This window comes from Apium graveolens, unplaced genomic scaffold, assembly GCF_009905375.1.
Source record: "Apium graveolens cultivar Ventura unplaced genomic scaffold, ASM990537v1 ctg3863, whole genome shotgun sequence".
NCBI classification, from domain to species: domain Eukaryota; kingdom Viridiplantae; phylum Streptophyta; class Magnoliopsida; order Apiales; family Apiaceae; genus Apium; species Apium graveolens.
The window spans coordinates 25,614-30,603 of NW_027418305.1; the positions used below are offsets into that span (position 1 = coordinate 25,614).

Consider the following 4,990-nt stretch of genomic DNA (forward strand, 5'->3'; position numbering starts at 1 on the left):
GATGAATCACCTAAAAAAGCATACCTCAAGTGTTCAGGTAATGGTTTGAGCTCCAAGGTAGGTGCTTCCTCTATTGATGGTTTGAGCTTCCCTTCAGCATTCTTAAGGTCAGAAGTACCAAGAGATTCAAATGGTATGTCGAGCTTTCGCTTCAATGGAGAAGCGTTCAGATATTGTAATTGCTCGTTGCTATCTTCATCATCGCTGTCAAAATCCCCCACTAAGGCCTTTTCCAATGCATCAGACATTAGCATGTGATCGAGTTCTGAAGTAACTGCGGAATCAATCACATCCACTTTTAAACACTCATCATCTTCTGTAGGGAATTTCATTGCCTTGAATACGTTGAACGTCACATCCTGATCTTGGACCCGCATAGTAAGTTCCCCTTTTTGTACATCTATCAAGGTACGGCCAGTAGCCAAGAAAGGCCTCCCCAAGATTATGGGAATCTTCTTATCTTCCTCAAAATCCAGAATAACAAAATCTGCAGGAAAGAAGAGCTTATCCACCTTGATGAGCACATCCTCAACTATGCCCCTTGGGTAAGTAATGGAACGGTCCGCCAATTGTAGCGACATGTATGTGGGTTTTGGATCAGGCAGATCCAGCTTTTTAAAGATCGACAAGGGCATCAGATTAATGCTTGCTCCCAAATCACAAAGGCACTTGTCAAAAGTTAGATTGCCAATGGTGCAAGGAATGGTGAAGCTTCCTGGATCTTTCAGTTTTGGTGGTAACTTTTGCTGTAGAACAGCGCTGCATTCTTCCGTGAGAGCAACGGTTTCAAGGTCATCCAGTTTCACCTTCCTTGAAAGAATAGTCTTCATAAACTTCGCATAACTAGGCATTTGTTCCAGAGCCTCAGCGAAAGGTATATTGATGTGAAGTTTCTTGAACACCTCCAGAAACTTCCCGAACTGTCTATCCAGCTTTTGTTGTTGCAATCTCTTCGGAAAAGGTGGTGAAGGATAGAGCTGTTTCTCCCCTGTATTAGCCTCAGGCAGAGTGTGTTCAACAGTAGTCTTCCTTGGTTCCGCCACTTTCTCCTTTTGCTTAGATTTTTCATCTCTAACTTCAGCTTCGACTTCTTTTGCCTTTTCAGCATCAGCTACTTTTCCAGACCTTAAGGTAATAGCCTTGACTTGCTCTTTAGCTTCCTTCCTGCCTGGTACTTCCGTGTCACTGGGAAGAGTGCCAGGTTGACGATTGAGCACTGCATTGGCTAATTGACCGATTTGATTTTCCAAGGTCTTGATAGAAACCGCCTGACTCTTGCACAACAGCTTAAGTTCTTCAAAATCAGCACTAGTAGGTGCAGCTGCACTTCCCTGTTGAGGATATGATTGCCTTGTAGCATACTGCTGTGGTTGCTGGAATCCAGGTGGGTTAAACTGTTTACTCACTCCTTGCTGATATGGTGGCTGAATAGCATTCTGATTATTCCCCCAGCTGAAATTTGGATGATTTCTGTTGTTAGGATGATAGGTTGCTGGCACAGGCTGCTGTTGTCGCTGATAATTATTCACATACTGAACAGATTCGTTGACAAGAAAACACTGATCCGTAGCATGAGAACCTGCACAAAGCTCACAAACCATAGCTATTTGATTAACTCCATACGTAGCCAAAGAATCAACCTTCATTGATAGCACTTGGAGCTGGGCTGCAATAGCGGTGGCTGCATCAACTTCCAGAATACCTGCTACCTTGCCTGACGTCATCCTCTGAGTTGGGTTTTGATGCTCATTTGCAGCCATCGTCTCGATAAGATTATACGCCTCAGTATAGCTTTTAACCCATAAGGCGCCTCCAGCTGTTGCATCGAGCATGGGCCGAGATTGGGCCCCCAAACCATTATAAAAACCAGTGATTACCATCCAATCCGGCATTCCATGATGTGGACATTTTCTCAACATTTCCTTGTAGCGTTCCCAAGCCTCGCACATAGATTTTGTAGGTTGCTGCGCAAACTGAGTAAGAGCACTCCTCATAGCAGCAGTCTTTGCCATTGGATAAAACTTCACCAGAAACTTTTGCGCAAGATCTTGCCACGTAGTGATGGACCCAGCTGGTTCAGAATGTAACCAGTCTTTAGCCTTATCCCTCAGTGAGAATGGGAAAAACCTCAACTTGATAGCCTCATCAGTCACGCCATTATACTTAAAAGTGCTGCAGATCTCGACAAAATTCCTTATGTGCATGTTGGGGTCTTCAGTTGCCGCTCCTCCAAAAGAAACAGAATTCTGCACCATCTGAATAGTGCCCGGCTTGATTTCAAAGGTGTTAGCTTGAATAGCCGGATGAAGGATGCTTGACTGAATGTCATCAATTTTAGGCCGAGAAAAATCCATAAGAGCTGGATCAGCTTGAACAATACGATCTCCCATGTTTACTGGTTCTTTCTGCTCAGTTCCTGAATCCGAATCCTCAAAATCTAACTTCTCCGGAGTATCAAGAACTTCGTCTTTCTCCTCAGCTGTATCTAAGGTCCTCTTGCGAGCACGAGAACGAGTTTGCATAAACGCTTGCTAAAGTACCTGAAACACAACCGAAAAGAGTAATTAACTACTACGTCCTAATCACTGAGTCCTAATGACCAATGATGGTAAGTACATAAACTAAACAAATACGCCGAGTCCCCGGCAGCGGCGCCAAAAACTTGTTAGGGCAAAATCACGCACTAATATTCACGCAAGTATACGCGTTCACAAGTAATATAGAATACTTTCTAGTTCGTTCCCTCAGAGACTCAGACTAAGTTATTGTCTAATTAAACTCACTCACCAATGTATGATTACTTCTCAATGTTAAGATAACACTTAAAATTGTTGATTAAATATTAACTATAATTAACTACTTAATTAACCACTTAACTAACACTTCAATTTATCAATAATAAAACACTCATGAGATCACAACTTCATTATTACTTCCTTCTATAGCCATTGTTATTACCTTTAGCATGTGACAGTGATGATATTAATCGAATAACACGAAACTGATAAAAGCCAACTTTCATTGTACTAATACCATTCTACCAAGCATCCACAATTAAGATAGAAGTTGAATAGTCATCAATTATGTTGAGTTCCTATATGTCTACAGAAATTGACAACACAACGATTTAAGCACAAGTTATTCCTTTTGATTACATAAGGCAAATAAAACTGTTAGAGTTACCCACTAATCATGCACAACGTACATGAACCTATGCTAGCATGGCAAGTTCTAAATCTCAAGATCCACCGTCGCTTCACAAGAGATTAACACCCTATCTTATATGTTCGCGACGCACATAAGACGAATACGCACAACCAATACTAGATATCATGCAATCATCACACACTAAAGTATTAAACAATTAACTAAAGAATTTCATAATAAATCCGTTGCAACCCCATGATCACGATTAGCCCATAATAGAACTTATCGCCATCATGGGTTCATATGAAATCATGATAAACGACACAAGAAAATAATAACTAAACTAATTATATTAAAACAGAGTACGTCACAAGAGTAAATAAGTCAAAGCAAGAAAACTAGCATCCAACGTTACAACGAAACAAGAATCACAAGAACATATGCTTCCTCTTCGTTGCGGTGTGCTAAATCGGTCTTCTTCCTTATCTCCTTCGCTTCTTGCGCAAAACACAATCTAAAACATAATCTCTTTCATATTCTCTATGAAAACGTCTCAAATCTACTTATATAATAGTCCCATAAAACTCAGATTACATAAAAGTTGGAAGCCAAACAGAAGTAGAAGTCTAAAATAATTCAGCTTTTTCCCCGACCCTGCGCGGCCGCTCAGCATTTCTGCGCGGGCGCGCAAGGCTGCTGCGCGGCCGCTCAGCATTGCTGCGCGGGCGCGCAGGACCCTACTGGAAAAATTCCAGGTTTGCTCCGTTTCTTCGCCGTAATCTGCCCGTTCTTTTCCTCTCGCAATGGTGAACACATGCCAAGGCTTATTCTTGATGATTCCTCCTCCGAAATGCAACTAATACCCTGAAATGCATAAACACTAGAAAAACGCATCAAATACACAAAATACTTGATTTCAAGACACCAATTTAAGCCATTTTAAGACGTTCTAAGTGGTATAAAATGCCACTTATCAAATTACCCAACTACAAAGAAGTGAGTTCAATTATGTTTTAGCCTATTAACCAGAAATAAAGTAGTTTAGATTAAAGGTGGGAGTATATAATATATATAGATAAATAGATCAGGTTTTTAATAAATATGTTTGTATTGGATTTTAATAAGCTCACTTCACGAATGTTGTTTAGCCCAAAATACCGACCAATGATTTATCTTGAATGCGACTTTAATATAGTACTAACTAACAACTTATGTGATGCACGAGTTTATATTATTGTGATATAAATAATGCAATGATTCTAATATGATTTTAGTGCGAATAATAATATTATTTTAATTGGATATTAATATATCTAAATTGGATAAAAATATATACTATATAAAGCACTAAAAAAATATTATATTTCCATATTAGAATTTAAGCTATCACTTTGAATTGGATTTTTAAAAAAATATGTTTTATTAGATTTTAGTAACCCATTTTTATCAAATCCATTGATTCTGAGTAGTTAATCCCATTGTAATGACCAACGATTTATCTTAAGTTCGGCTTTATAGTAGTATAGAATATCGAACAACCCATGCGATGCACGAGCTTATTTTAATATTATAGTTGTAATGTTCTGAATCTAATATGAATATATTGTGCATAATAATAATTAAAAATTAATAAATCTAAATTGGATATAGATATATATTATTTAAAGAATTATCAAATTATTCTGATTACAGATTCTAAACTTATAATATATCACTTTGTATTAGTTTTAAGATGATTGTTTGTAATAGATCTTAATAAGCTATCATGTTTATACCATGTAAGCTCATCTTTGTATTAGATTTTAATAAGCTCATTTTTCTGTCGAGGCCATAATTCTCATGA

The 4,990-nt window shown here is 38.4% G+C and overlaps 1 non-coding gene across 1 annotated transcript; it reads left to right on the forward strand.

Moving 5' to 3' along the window:
* Window positions 1-1,890: 1,890 nt before the first annotated feature.
* Window positions 1,891-1,997, forward strand: LOC141701460 (small nucleolar RNA R71). Its single transcript, XR_012566792.1, has one exon. It is a non-coding gene; the product is annotated as a small nucleolar RNA R71 (small nucleolar RNA).
* Window positions 1,998-4,990: the final 2,993 nt, after the last annotated feature.